This window comes from Urocitellus parryii, chromosome X (genome assembly GCF_045843805.1).
Source record: "Urocitellus parryii isolate mUroPar1 chromosome X, mUroPar1.hap1, whole genome shotgun sequence".
Lineage (NCBI taxonomy): Eukaryota > Metazoa > Chordata > Mammalia > Rodentia > Sciuridae > Urocitellus > Urocitellus parryii.
In genome coordinates, this window is record NC_135547.1 from 52,542,655 (window position 1) to 52,559,619 (window position 16,965).

The following is a 16,965-nucleotide window of genomic DNA, read 5'->3' on the forward strand; positions in this document are numbered from 1 at the left end:
GTTGATAGATATAATAATGATAATAATGGAGAGAAAAAGAGATGTTAAAGATGAACATAAGATTTTGGGGTTGATTAAGAATGAAACAAATTCTTAGAAATGTAAATCACTTTGGAAAGTGAATTATTTTCAAGAACTTTAAAGTTTTCAGAGAGTTTTAGTTATTTGCTAATAACAAGTTTGCCAAATCTAGCATTTTATAAAGCTGTATTTTTTGGGGGGTGGGAGGTACAAGGAATTGAACTCAGGGGCACTTAACCACTAAGCCATATCACTAGTTCTTTTTCACATTTTATTTAGAGACAGGGTCTTGCTGAATTTCTTAGGACTCGATAAGTTGATGAGACTGGCTTTAAACTCATGATCCTCCTGTCTCAGCCTCCTGAGTCACTGGGATTACAGACATGTACCACCAGGCCTGGAAAGGCAGTATTTTTATTCAAGTGACTTTCCTTCTTCTACAGTTAATTAGAATTATTTTAGTAAAGAGCTATTAAGGCTGAGCTTCTTTGCTCTTTCATTTTATCTTCAATATTTATTTATTTTAAAAATGATCTGGTAATTTAATTTTAATTGACAAATAAAAATTCTATGCATTTATTGTATACAACATGTTGCTTTGAAATACACTCACAAATTGTGGAATTGATAAATAGAGCAAATTACCTTATATATCATCTCACATAAAACTGTTGTGTGTGCCATGGAGGTGGGGGAGAACCCACAAGACAGAATACTTGATTTTTAAATTTTACTTAAAAATCTATTCTCAGCAACTTTCAAGATGGGTTGTGCTTCTTTACAAATGAGACAGACAAAATGAAGTTCTGTTACCTCATAACATATTCCACAACTAAGCACAAGTGATTTGGGCATTTATTTATAACAAGCTCTACTTCATCAGCACAGAAATTTAATTTTTTGAATCTATCAGCATCTGATAACCTTGAAGTAGTTCAGGAAAAATTTTTTGTTCTAATCTGTCAATCTAACCCCCAATTTGATGCCTACCTTTTCAATGAACTTATTTTATTTATTGCGGACCTATTCTGGTAAAAACAATTTCCTTACAGAATTAATTAGCCTACAGGGAAATATTTCATTATGAATAGATGCATAATGATGCCTATTAAGGCTCCTTGAAATTGAAGTTAAATAAAATTTCCAGTTTATGTCTTTACTGAGTATTTTATTCCCTCTTCATACAAGCCACCTATAGGGAACATGGAAATATTTTAAAAAATAATAATCTTCATCTTCCCAGTAAATATATTTTCTGAATATGAAAAAGGAATTTACCAAGATCAATTTAAATGCACAGTGTCTCTGACATTGATGGTCATTCTTAGAGAAAATTATTATTTAATGCTTTGTGTCAGTTTTAATATTGATAAATGAAGACAGAATACTTGATTTTTTAATTCCCTTCTAAGATTTTGATTATTTTTTTAGTCACTCAAGGAGGATTTTTATATTGTTTACTTTTATTACTAATATTTTCATAAATAGAATACTGCTTCTTATAATCTTTTTAAAAATTTTAACCTGTAATTTGTTATATAAGACAATAGAATACATTACAATTCATTTTACACATATGGAACACAATTTTTCATATCTCTGGTTGTACACAAATGGTCACATCCTTCATGTACTTAGGGTAATAATGACCATCACATTCCACCATCTTTCCTACCCCTATATCCCTTCTCTTCCCTTCCCTCCCCTTTTCCCCTTTGCCCTATCTAGAGTTCATTTAATCCTCCCACTGTCCCCCCACAGCATATTATGAATCAGTATCCTTAAATCAGAGAAATCATTCTGCATTTGGTTGTGGGGGATTAGCTATTTTCACTAGCATTATATTCTCCAGCTCCATCTATTTACCTGTAAATTCCATGATTATACTCTCTTTTAATGCTGAATAATATTCAATTGTGTATATATACACCACAGTTTCTTTATCCATTCATCTACTGAAGGACATCTAGGTTGGTTCCACAGTTTATCTATTGTGAATTGTGCTGCTATAAACATTGATATGGCTGTGTCCCTGTAGTATGCTGTTTTTAAGTCCTTCGGGTATAGACGGAGGAGAGGGATAGCTGGGTCAAATGGTGGTTCCATTTCCGATTTTCCGAGGAATCTCCATACTGCTTTCCATATTGGCTGCACCAATTTGCAGTCCCACCAGCAATGTATGAGTTTGCCAATAAATGAGATGGATCCAAACTAAAAAACTTCTTGAAAGCTAAATAAACAATCAGTGACATGAATAGATAGCTTGCATTTTGAGAGCAAATTTTTACCACACACAGTCTCTGTGATCAGAAGAGCACTAATCTCTAATATAAATAAAGAACTCGAAAATCTTAACACCAAAAGAACAAATGACCCAATCAATAAATGGGCCTAGGAACTGAACAAACACTTCTCAGAAGATGATATATGCCGCAGTCTGGCTTGGCACAAAATAACTGAGCCACCACAAAAGCCTTGTAGATTCAAACAGCAACTCTTTATTCTCGAACTCTCACTTGGGGGGGGGGGACTCAAGGAGCAGGCGCCTGAGGCAGCAGGATACGCCCTATTCCCAGCAGGATCCACCTAAAACCCGGATCTGCCCTAATCCCTGAGCAAGATCACCTTTCATGCAATGTCACTGCAAATGACTGGGTCCAAGGCAAGCCCATTTCCACAATGGAGAGTCCTCCCTCTAAGCAACATTGGGTAGGCTGACAAGGAAATTGCCATGCGTCATTCCTACTTGGCTATGGCTCTTAGCAGATATAGAATCAATCAACGAATATATGAGAAAATGTTCTACATCTCTAGAAATTAGAAAAATGCAAATCAAAACTACTCTAAGATATCATCTCACTCTAGTCAGAATGGCAGCTATTGTGAATATAAACAACAATAAGTGTTGGTGAGGATGTGAGGAAAAAGGCACACTCATACATTTATTTCCATTCTTATTTGTTTTAAATTCAAACTGGGTTTATATCCTTGCAAACTTCAACAGCTTTGTGACTAGAAAATTCCAAGAATTTTAATTATTAAATTATTTAATTATTTAATAGTGCATAATTAATACATAGGACAATGCTCGAAAGAGAGCAGTGTCAAATATTATAAACATTGAAATCATTAACAAAGTTTTCTGGGTCATTAAGCTATCCCCTTATTCCTAGGTAATCCTTTCAGTTTCTCACCTATAGTATATTGTTAAATAAGAAATATAAGAACTAGGGACATAACCAAATTTGTGGTAAAGAATTTGTGTTTTCCATTAAAGGAGCATTGCATTGAGAAGAAATGTTAAAATCATTAGTTTAAATTGAATATTAATGTAATTCAAAACTACTAGAGTGCTTCTTTGCAGAGTGTGGGGCATGGTAGATATGATATATCACTTTTGGCCTATTTTCCCATGAAAATTGAACCATACTAAGCTAATAAAACTGAATAAACTGTCTATTCAAGAACAGAGAATTCCACTGTTGTGCCTCATAACTTCTGTCATAAGAACTGAGCTTAATTCTGAAATTTGACTTTTAGGATCACATGATTCCTTACCTTTTTCCACTACTAACTTTGCAAAGGGATCTTGTGTCCATATTTTCTATTAGCATATTCTGGTATCTTTTTTATGTATATCTAGATTCAACTGGAAATAATTTTGGTATAAGGATCAGGGTAGGGATTTAATTGTCCCTATATGATTTATTGGGTAATATATGCACAATACTCAGAATGATTTCAATTGCAAGTAACTGAAATTATGATTTAACCTGAGTCAAATAATAAAGAAAATTATTGGCTCATGTTCAGAGGTCAGGTGGAATTCAGCATTGATTCTTCTGGTGCACCCAGTTTCCCTTGAGAGAAACTTTGCTGTGCCACCCACAGTTTCTGCTTTATCATAAAGATCCATCATTATCCTAAAGATCTTATATTTGAGACTAATTAGCTGCGGAAGTTCTAACCTTCACATACATATGCCACAATATCAACAACCACAGAGATACTGCTTCTGAGACTTATGCCTACTAGATCCCCCCGGTTTACGTACTTTCCCTATTCAAGACAGTCTCTGTGATCGGAAAGAGCACAGAACTGAATGGGCTTACGGGTTTTATAACAGTCAGCAGTCACATTTGGAGCTGGTGGACAAAAGATGCTCTAAATGCTAGAAATAGAAGGAGTGAATACCACAACAAAAAATCTGGGTCACAACTACCCACTATAACCATTTTTTGTACCCATTGATTAGAAAGTACATTTTCCATTCTGCTCCATTTATTTGTTTGGCTCTTCCTTTGTCAGTACCTCATTATATTTGTAATGCTTTGTTATACTTTCATATGTAGTAGGTCAGCCTCTCCCATTTGTCTTCTTTTTCCAAACTTTGGTTACTATTCTCACATTTCTTCTTTCATACACATTAGATATATTCTCTCAAGATATTTAAAAATATTTCACTGGAATTTGTTGAAGAATGAACTAAGTTGTTGATTCATTAAAAACAATTGATATATTTAAAATTATACATCTGTTTTATTCAAGGAAAGTTACATATTTTCCCATTTAATTTTTTTAAATCCATAAATTGTTTTAAATTTCACTACAAGTTATTCCTGTACATTTCTTGTTGAGTATATTAATAAATATTTTGGCTTTGATTTTTGGTATCACCTTCTTTCACTATGAATTTAGCTATTATTAGTATGTAGAATAGCTATTACTTTGTGTATAATAATTTTATGAATTTACAGTTTTCTGAATCACCCTATTGAATATAATATTTTCCAATGTTTATTTCCTTGAATTTCTGTAGAGATAATCACAATATCTGCAATTATGTTTGTTCCTTCACTCCACAATATTTCTATAACACATTTTATTCTTTTATCCAATTTGTTTGGCTAATACCTAATTATAGCACAAAATTTTAAGAAGTATACATTATTTTTAAAGCTTATTGATATTGACTTACATGTAGAATGATTTTTCTACATATAAATCAAAATCAGCTTCAAAAATAATTTATGAAAAACCTTCTTTCACAGAATGTTAATATGTATTTTATTTTTTGTGATTCTGTGAAAGTGCTATCATTTCAATGCATTATAAGTTGAAGGCACACTTAAAGATAATAGATTTCAAACTTTAGGGTTCATTAAAATTACTGGAAGGCTTATTAAAATTCAGATTCTAGGTTTTACCCCCCGAGATTCTAATCAGCAGGCACCAGAACTATCAAATAATAGGGAATACAACAAGTAGATTCTTTTTTTTTTTTGTATTTCAATCCAAATGCTCTTATTATTTTACTTGTAAACATTATGTGGCTCTTATTTATCTATAATGGTATAAATTCAAAAATCAAAGGAATTTTACATTAATGTTAATACATGAGATTGTCTGTAATTTGTCTTTGTTTACTAGTCAGATTTTTGCATTAATGCTTCATAAAAAATGAAATAGAATTCCTTTTTTATATATGGAATACTTTGTAAGCATTCAAAATAGCTTTTCATTAAATGTTTAAAGAATTGATTACTAAGCTATCTAGTCTTCACACATTTTAGTGGGATAAAACCAGTTGACCCTCTACTTAAAAACTTTGACCAATTTCTTGATTATTCCTATTTTCTTAGGCTCTTGAATTTTGTGATTCTGTGTTAGTTAGCTTTGTGTCTCTGGTACCAAATACTGACAAGAACAACTTAGTGTAGAAGAAGTTTATTGTGGCTCACATTTTCAGAAGTCTCAGTTCATGGTCAACAGGTTCCTTCTCTTTCAGCCTGAGGTGAGGCACTCCATCTAGGCAGCAGTGTGTAGCAGAAAGCCTTTCAGTTTATGGTGGGTAGGTGGAAGCGGGGAGAGTTGGGGGAAGGAGAGAGAGGGAGACAGAGAGGAAAAAGGAGAAGAAGAAGAAGAGGAGGAGGAGGAAGAAGAGATAGAGAGAAAGAGAGAAAGGAGTTAGGGATAAAATAACATTTTCCATGTTATGCCTCCAGTCTCCAGAGATACATTTCCTCCAGTTAGTTTCCACTTCCCAGTAGCTCATCCAACTGCCAGAGCCCTCATGATCCAATTATTGCATCAAAGCCCCACCTCTGAACCTTGCTCCATTCGGAGACCATGCTTTCAACACATGAGACTTTTGGCTCATTTGTTTTAATTAGTTTCAGATTACAGTAGAATGCAGTATGACATATCATACATAAATGGAGTATAAGTTTTCATTTTTATGATTATACATGATATAAAATCCTACTGGTCATATAGTCATATGTACACATTGGGTAATAACGTCCAATTAATTCTCCTATCCTTCCTACCTCTATACTCCCTAGCCTCCCTTCACTCCTCTGTGTTTAATCCAAAATACCTCTATTCTTCCCTAGCACATGGCCCCTACTCCACTGCCTTTATTGTGAGTAAGCAAGCATCCACATATCAGTGAAAACATTCAGCCTTTGTTTTTTTGGTGTTTGGCTTATTTTGCTTAGTGGTATATCCCCAGCCCTTTTTAATTTGAGACAGGTTCTTGTTTAGGGCCTTGCTAAATTGCTGAGGCTGGCTTTGAACTGTGCTCTCAGCCTCAGCATCCTGAGCTGCTGGAATTACAGGGATGCACCACTGTGCTTGGCTCCATTTCACTTTCTTTTTGCTGTTCTTTATCAGTGATTTCTTAAACTCTATCTTTCAACACTTTGAAAGCTTTTCTATGGCTTTTTAATTTTTTCTGAGAGTTATTTAAATTATGTAAGTATTATTCTTTCATAGTATCTTTTTGTATTTCTTATTTGAAAAAAATAATCACCATTTCTTCTAAGATATGTTTCTTACCGTGTTTCATTTTCTTTTTTTTTAGAGTCTGTCCTCAAAGTCTTTTAATCTTTTATTATTTGTTCCTATATGAGAATGGATAATACAAAATCTGATTTGAAGTTCTGAGTACAAGTATGAGTTAGTTGGTCTAATTTTCTGGAAATTAATGATCTCATGATTTCAACTTTGTTCTTGAACTTATTAGCTTCTCTGGAGAAGCTACTTTCCATCTCCTGACTTCAAGTGAATATTGATGCCAGCCTTCTAAGAGCCAAAAAGGTTAAAGCGGCTGAGAGGGAATTGCTCAGCACCAAGAAAATAATTTATTAATATTTATAAATTCTTCTTAATTTTGGTATGGTAATAACATAATATAGATTTAAAATATATTTTTGCTAAAAGCACCAGGTCTTCACTTGAGCCTGCATGTGTCCAACAGGTAACTAAAAGAAGGATAAAAACTTGGCATCTCTGTCTCAATTTGTATCTACATCTTTTTACCTTAAACTTTGGGTCAGATTCCTGCTCCCCTGTGCACATAGACATGTTACACATTTAAAGAGCATTTGCATAAAGTTGATAATGATGCTTAAGGATGAAGGCATCAAAGATAATAGCAGCTAAGATATTTTCAAAATTTTTAGGAACACCATAATAAATCAATATATTATCAGCTGCCAGGTTTTATAATATTCTATTACAGACCCCTGGAATAGCACTGAGAAGTCTCCAGTCATTTCCCTAAACCTAAAGGAACTAACTCCATCTTGCCTTTCTGATTTGTCCTTTTCTCCTGAGTCATCATCTCCTATACTTACCTTAGATTCTAGGAACAGATAGCCTTATAGTCAGATCACCTCATGATGAGACTCTTCACCCCGGCTGGTAGAGGAAGCAACTACTCCATCATGGGAACTGAGACTGCCCCTAGAATCAGGAGTAATTATCTCATGATGAGAACCAAATTGCCTCCTTAAACAATGATGACTTCCCTGTAGCCAGGGTGATCTTGCAGAACTAGACATGAGGTAATCATCAACAAGACCATACTCTGACCAAGATTACCTGCTCTGCCAGACATGCAAAACAGCAACCCTTAATTTCATTCCCCTTGCAATAAAACCTCAAAGCTCTTGTAAGCACCTTGAAGACAAATTTTAGGTCAAATCAACCTCTTTGTTCTTACTGCTGCAGCCACACTGAATAAAGCTCCTTTCCTGCCTTCACCATTACTCTGTCTTCAATTGACTTTTAGGGATGATGACTGAACCTAGTCTTTTGGGATCCTCAGAACCAAGGCTTTTCTTGAACACTAGTAACAATCCTACACAGTTATCTCTAGTGTTCTCCAATTCAGAAGACTTCTGTTTCAATTGTTCAAAATATATGTATATATATATATATATATATATATATATATATATATATATATATATATAGTTTGCTGAGATTGAAATATTTGATTTGAAATTCTATTTCTTAAGCAAGTTTTCTAGTTATCCTCTTTATTTTACAATCCCTTTCTTGCTCCACTTCTAGTAGCATTTGCTACTACCAATTTCTGAGTCTTTTAGGGTTCTGCAGCATTAACTGGATTTTCTTCACTAGTAAGTTGGATTCAATTTTCTCTAGTTTGCTAAATCATCTATTGCCCATCTATCTTTCTTTAGTTTTCTTGCTTTATGGCTCAAAATATCATAATTTATATATGGGGGAAGGAAAGTAAGATTATGAGGCAGTAAAAATAAATACAGATATTGACTACTACAACCCTGCCCAATCTTAAAACACTTCCTTTTTTCTGTTTTTATTTGATTGTTATTGTTGTTGTAAGTTATTGAAGTTTCTTTGTTGCTTTTCATAGGTACCTTCTATAAATGTTCCATTAACATATATATTCTAATACTCAAGCTGCCCCTAGACACTCAAAGCCCTTTGCCTTTGTCTAGTGATTTATCTAAAATTTTACTATTCTTGTTAAGATTCGATATAAGCCAGACTTCTAAGCTATCTCCCTGAAAATTACTCACTCCTTGGTTACTTCTCATATATACGTGAAATATACATAATAAGAAAATTGTTTTTCAATTGTTAATCTGTGTTTTGTTCCAGGAGTTCATCTTAGTGAAGAACTAAGGGAAGAGGAAAATTAATTTTCCTCTCCTATAATACATGTGAATTCTCTGACATATAGTGATAATTATTCAGTTCTAAAACATTGTTATAAGTGTATGTTCTGTTTAATTGATGAAATAAATAATGAAGCACATAATGTGATGTCACCCAATATTCAAAATTAATAACTCCTGCAATGACAATTGATTCACCTGTTATAAAGAATTTTTCTTTTTTGTACTTTTTCCTGTCTTCACTTTTATTCCACACACTAGTTCAAATGTTGGAGAGATCCATTTTTACAAAATGGACAGGAGATCCTCAGATTGTCTATTTAATCAGATGTCCTGCTTAAAACAACTGTGGGACAATCTAATATCGAAAAAGAATAATGGCTTTTTTGTGAAGCAGAAAGATTACAGTAAACTTGCTTGGACATTTTCGTAAGAAGGAACTTTGGTCTTCAACCTTCTGTGGAGTAAGAATGAAATGAAATGAACACATTCCCAAAAAACTTTTTTAGAATCAATGTTCATAGTGTCTTACCACCAAGTTTTACTATGAAAGAAATTGGCAAAAAAAAAACTAGCATAGCAATTGAAAAGCAATCTTGATGGAGGGTATATAAGAGGGACATGCACATATGGTTGATGCTAAGCCCAACTGCTGTGGTTATTTAGTTGAAGTTATCCTTGCCAACAGTTTAACACTCCAGAAGACAACATGTGTTTATCTCAATAGGGCTCTTTATTTTATGGTGCTTTTCTTGAATGTCAACACAGCTATAAAAGGAGAATTAAAGCTTTTAGACATGTTATAACTGAAACCTTTTTGACACTACATACACTATAGCTGATGAATGTCAACTGAGGCTTCCTGTGGAGTGCTCAATGAAATATAATAAATCAACTAAAAATACAACTATAAGCATTTTGAAAAATATAAGGGTCACAGCAGAATAAACCAACTGTTCCATCTATGTCAATTACACTGCAGCCATTTGTTGGGGATATTCTTCAGGCTCAGTCAAGTAGACATTGACATTTATTTTTTATCAGAAACAGAAAAGGATTCTTATTGTTGTCTTTTAATGCATTCTTTTAACATAGGTAGAATAGTGTCTGCCAGATTTCTTCACTGGAGAGACACTTTCTCCTTGGTAAATGACTAATAATCTATACATAGATATTTTGAGTGTATATCTCCCTCACTTGCACACTTCACTCAATACAATTAAATCTATTCATAGAGTTTTCCTGCATTAGTTGCTACTACAATGGTTGTAAAAATTATGATTTTACAATTTTATCAACCCTGTTCCATTTCTTAATTTGTATTCTACTGGTTTTATTTGTGGTAAGTCATTGTTACTATTGACCATTGGAACAGATTCTAATGGGCTGTTCTTTTGTGATGTCATCTACAAATTGTAACTTTGTAGATGAGGAATATTCAGGTTGTGACTAAGTTGCTTGATTTTGTTTTATATATTTTATTTTTAAATACCAAATGTTCACTGTGCATCTCTGTTAGTCAGCTGATCAATTAGTTTGACTTGCTTATGAAAAAAGGGGGCAATCAATATGGATGAGGGTCAAGGTCATCAGATTGATGTGTCAATCAGAATTACTAATTTTGTGGAATTCTGACTAATTTTGTGCCTTTCATATCATGTTTTACAGTGAAGCTGTTATCACTATCACTATTATTGTCTGACTTTTGTCAACCATAAGATACTATTCTGTGAAGTAGTTTGCCTAGAAATGAAGTTGCTTTTTCACCACATCTCCATTATTAGACTTAAGGAGAGTTCTATTGTTAGATTTAATCCCTGACTGATTTCAAGTCAAAGCACCTGATAGTATTTTGCTAATTAAATGGAGATTAAGAAGTTTCCTTCTGGAGCTTTCTGAGAGGTATGACAGAAGATATTTCTTCCTTGTTTTATAGAAATTGTATTTTTAAAGGCTAGGATAAATTATCCCTTTATGTTTTTAGTGCTTGACCTTTAAATGCTTGCTCTTTAAAATGCACGTATAATTATTTGTTATTCATATTACTAAACCATACAATATTTCTGTGACATTAAATTGCATTTTATCATTTTTCAGCAATTCCTAATGGCAATGGAAATTTAAAAATAATAACTGAGTATGACACTTCTTTTATAAACAAGAGCTTGAGTTAAATAAAATGTCTCAAACCTCTGAACTATGCTTTATCTTTATATTCTTAAAAAGTACTCCACAGTGCCCACTGTAGCTCATTGAAGTTGTAAAAGAGATATCCATTAACAATGAGATAATATTCTATTATGGTGTTTTATTCCTAACTTTTAAACAGTTTGGAATAAATATTGTTTGAAAAACATCCATTTATGCCATACAATGTAGTTATATATTCAGGTACTAATGGAAAGCAATTAAATCCATTCTGGCTTATTTGAATTCATTAAAGAATATTAAATAGTGCATAGAGTTGCACTATTCTGGAGAAACACACCAAAAAATCAGAAAAGATAAGAAAATTGTTACTAATGCTTGCACTGTTCTAACCATATACCTGGTGATAGGAAATCAAATCTATTATAACTGTTCTGATTTACAAAATGGAAGTCTCTTGCATGACTTAGGTCAGAACAATATAGGCCAATTCATAACCTATGCCCTTAAGCCTTTTGATTCTGAATTCAAGCCTCAGGTTAGCATATCTGCAAAATCACCTATATATTTTATCTGGATGTTATGGTTTGGATATGAGGTGTCCCCCAAAAGTTCATCTGAGAGAACATGCAAGAAAGGTTAGAGGTGAAATGATCAGTTATGAGAGCTTTAACCTAATCAGTGCATTAATCCCATGATAGGGGTTAACTGGGTGGTAATTGTAGGCAGGTAGGGTGTGGCTAGAGGAGGTGGGTTGCTGGGAGCATGCCTTTGGGTATATTTTTTTTGTCCTTGGTCAGAAGAGAAGCCTCTCTCTGCTTCCTAGTGGCTATCCCCTGAGCCCCTTTCCTCTACCACATAGTTCCAACATGATGTCTCTCCTTACCTAGGGACCTGATGATTGGAATTGGCCATGTTTTGACTGAAACCTCTGAAACCTTAAGCCCCCCAAATAATCTTTTCCTCCTCTGATTGCTCTTATCAGGTATTTTAGTCACAGCAACAAAAAAGCTGACTAAAACACTAGCTAAAATGGAGGCCAAAAAATAAGTATTTTTTAACAAATTTATTTATTTATTCTAATTAGGTATATATGACAGGAGAATACATTGTGATTCATTGTATCCAATTGCAGCACAACTTTTCATTTCTCTTGTACAAAATTTAGTGTCACACGCTATGTGCAGTCATACATGTACCTAGGGTAATGATGACCAACTTATTCCATCATCCTTCTGGCTCCCATGTCCCCTTTCCCTCCCCTTTGCCCAATAAAAGTTCCTCTATTTTTCTCATGCCCATTATGGATCAGCATCTACTTATCAGAGAGAATATTCAGCCTTTGGTTTTTGGGATTGGCTTACTTTGCTTAGCAGGATATTCTCCAACTCCATTCATTTACCTGCAAATGCCCTAATTTTATTCTCTTTTAATGCTGAGTAATATTTCATTCTGTATGTATATCACAGTTTCTTTATCCATTCATCTGTTTAAGGGCACCTAGGTTGGTTTCATAGTTTAGCTATTGTAAGTTGAGCTGCTATAAACATTGGTGTGGCTGTGTTACTAAAGCATGCTGATTTTAGGGCCTTTGGGTATAGACTGAGGAGTGAGATTGTTGGGTCAAATGGTAGTTCCATTCCAAGTTTTCTGAGGAATTTCCATACTGCTTTCCAGATTGGTTGCACCAATTTGCAGTCCTACCAGCAATGTATGAGTGTGCCTTTCCCTCCACATCTTCACAAACACTTATTATTGTTTGTATTCTTGATAACTTCCATTCTGACTGGTGTGAGATGAAATCTTTGCACTCCTCTAATTGCTAGAGATGTTGTACATTTTTTCATATATATATATATATATATATATATATATATATATATATTAATTGATTGTATATCTTCTTCAGAGAAGTGTCTGTTTAACTCCTTAGCACTTTCATTGATTGGGTTGTTTGTTTGTTTAGTGTTAAGTTTTTTGAGTTATTTTTGTATCTTGGAGATTAGTGCTCTGACATACATGTGGCAAAAATTTGTTTCCATTCTGTATGGTCTCTCTTTACCTCTTTGATTGTTTCTATTGTCGAGAAGAAGGTTTAGTTTAGTTTTGTTTTGTTTTGTTTTGAATTCATCCCATTTACTAAGTCTTGATTTTATTTCTTTCATTTTAGGAGTCCTGTTAAGGAAGTCAGGGCCTAATCCAACATGACGAAGATTTGGTCCAACTTTTTTTTTCTCTATTAGGATCAGGGTCTCTGGTCTAATTGAAAATATGTTTTTTTTTTTTTTTTTTTAATTTACCATGGGAAATAGTCCTCTGCCTTACACATAGCAATGGCTAAGTAAAGTTAAGCTATTTTATTAGTTATCATTTTAGACCTCTCTTTCCCCTTGGATTGCATCTTCTTCACTCCATCCCTCTGAGTAAGGTTAACTTAAGTTTCAATTCTGAAGGGCTATAAAAAATGTTCTTAAACCTTAAAAAAAGCAGGAATAGAGAGTGGTTAAATAAGAGATATAGGAGTGAATCATTCAAATATCTAGCTAAAGACAAATTTACCATATGAAGTTCTATTGCATTGTCTTCCAGACAATGTTACTTTATTCTTTATTCTTCTCAATTGGTTCAAACTTACAATTATACATGCTAAACCTTTCTCTCTGTGATTATAGCCTGTTCCCTGAACTGATGATAATTTAAGACTATTCATTCATGGGCATTTACTGTAATACTTTAGTCCCCACATTAAAATAGTCATCTACAATATTTTTGTCTATCTTCAAGTATGCCATCATAAGAAAGAGAAAACAAGAAGTAGAAAGTAAGAGGATATATATATATATATATATATATATATATATATATGAATTCTAAACTTTTTAAATCAGTTCTCTAGTTTAAAAATGGTATAACACAATAAAATATTTTAATTTGATAGGAAGTAAAAAAGCCTATCAGTTGCATTCTCTTTCCTGAAATAGACTTCATAGTTTATCAATTGCCATAATACTGTTAATAGCTATCAACAGTGGAAACAGTAGGAATGCATTTCTGAATAGTGGTAATCATAACCCAAAGGGATTATATTTAAGAGAAAATAGTAACTGGACACTTGGAATACATATCCCACAGTGATAACAGAGCTTATAAATAAAAGATAATTCTTATTTGGTATTTGTATATTTTATGGCCTCAAAATGATGGCATCATGCCATTCTTGCCAGCTCTTTCTGTTCTGTACTCAGTGACTTATAAAATTAAAATGTCAATAAGATTTGAACCACTGTAAATAATTGGAATGTTGAACACTTTCTTCCAAAGATCGTCAATACTGAATCTTCCCAGTGAAATTCAAATGCTATTATATTCTCTGATTATTCCAAGTGTCCCCTTTTCAGACTAGCCTTCTTGAAAGAAAATTCTATTCATTTAAATACTGTTATTCGTCATCATTCAAAAATGTAGAGAAAAGTAGGATGGAAGAATTTTACGTTGTGCTCCTTTGAGCTATACAAATATGCATGAGGAAATTATGCACTGGTAATCAATCTTTATTTTGTTATGGAAAAAATGGTTATACTACAAGTTAACTGGCTTAACTAATATACTATTCAATTGGCTGTAGAAATATTTAATTAAACCTGTACATGCATATATAGAATGTTTCTTTTGATGCTTTGTTGCACTGCCCCTCATGTTTTCATTAAAACACAAAAATGAAAATTTATTCTGCAGAATGAAAGAAGCGATTTCTTGCCCATTTGTAAAACTAATACCAGAATCATTTGTTCTGTCAAATGCATACCTCCATTATGTATATCATATTGCCTGGATTTGTGTGGGATTAAAAAAGGAATATAGCCCAGTTAAGTACCAGTTCTCTCCTAGCTTATTCTGAAAGGCATGTTGATATCAGTACCAAATAATGACAAACACATTCTTTTTCAACCATTAATTCATTAATTAGAAAAACTGTTATTTTAGTATCTCTTATGCTCCAAGAAATATTATTGCTATCAGGAATATAGCAGGCATTGATGATAAACCATTGAACCAAAACAGGAAATGACAACAACAACAAAACTGTCATCATGGAACTTACTTTCCAGTAGTGGAGAGAGATAATACATGAATAAATAAAAGAATTCACATGCATATAACAATTTAGATTATGATAAATCTAAAGGAGAAAAAGAATACATAGAAGCATAGGAAGAAGTTAAAAAGTGCATGTAAGTGTTGATATTTTATTTAGAGTGGCCAAGGATCACTGTACATGATACATTTAGGGACTTAAAAGAAATGAGGCATGCGTCATGCTAGTGTTATGAGATAAGTATTGGAAACAAGGGAATAATCCATGTAAAGTTCCTAAGGCACATTCCAAAGCCCACTAAAGAGCAGGCATTAACCCTGGTTCCTGGAATTGAATGAATAAAAGCAAGAGTACTAGGAAGTAATAACAGAGAACCAACAGGTTTCTAATTCATGAAGAATATTTTTATGTCATCATATGGACTTTAGCATTATCATTGTTGAAACAGAAAACAATTGGATATTCCCAAATTCTGGTAGCTTATACTTTCCTAATCATAGTAAATATAAACTTTCGGCAATATAAGAACAACAATGTTTTAAAATTGTTGAAAGGCAATCAAAAGTAGAAATAAACTAGAACAAAGTATATATACTAGTCAGAGAGTAAACCCCAAATAAGTTTACCCTAACAAAAAGTGGACTTGCCTTTTTGTTAGGCAAGTTTATATGATCAAGTGTTCCATTAGAATACATTTCCACAGTTTTCAGATAAAAATTACAGAATGTAGTCTGTGTAATGCAACATCTATAGTGTCCAGCACACAATAAATATTAGTAGGCAGGCAAGGAAGCCTGAAAATACGATGTACAGTCAAGAGGCAGACATTTAAGACACAGAACCACAATTAACCTAGATGTTAGAAATAGTAGAAAACAAAAATGGCTATGACAAATATCATAATCTAGGGTTTTGTGTGAATGTATGTGTGTTCACATGCTGGGGCTCTAACTCATGACGTTTTGCATATGAGGCAAGTGACCTACCACACAGCCATATGCCTAGCTTTAGAATATGATAATTCATAGGAAAAGGTGGGTACAATGGGTGCAATATTGGGGAATTTCAGGACAGAGAAACTATAAAATAATCAAATGTAAATCATTGAAATAAAATGAAAATTGCTATAGTCAAAACAAAGGAAAGAACAAATGAAACTGAAGACATGATAACAGTAATTATTCACAGTGACAAAAGTGAGGAAAATTTTGAAATAAAATATTAACAGTGTTACTAAAGATCCTATAGTACCAAGCAGTCTAACATATTAATTGAAATACAAAAATGAAAGAAGAGGTAAAATAAAATTAAAATATTTTTACAATGTTGGCTGAAATTTTTCCAAATATTTAGGAAGATATCCAAATTCCACCCAAATTTGTATAAATGTGTGTGTGTGTGTGTGTGTGTGTGTGTGTATATATATATATATATATATATATATATATATATATATATATAATTTCAAATGTAGCAGTATAATTTGAGGCAATTATTATAACAGTGACTTGATGAAGAGATCTTTATGCATGTCATTTTCTTTTAAATATTTTTTTAGTTGTTAATGGACCTCTATCTTATTTTATATGCTGAGAACTGAACCCAGTGCCTCATACATGGTAGACATTTGCTAAGCCACTGAGCCACAACCCAGCCCATGTGTATTTCTTAACATCCATTCTCTATGAAATATGAGATTTTCATTACTTTGACAATTTTCTCTTCTTCCATGTAATCCATATAGTATTG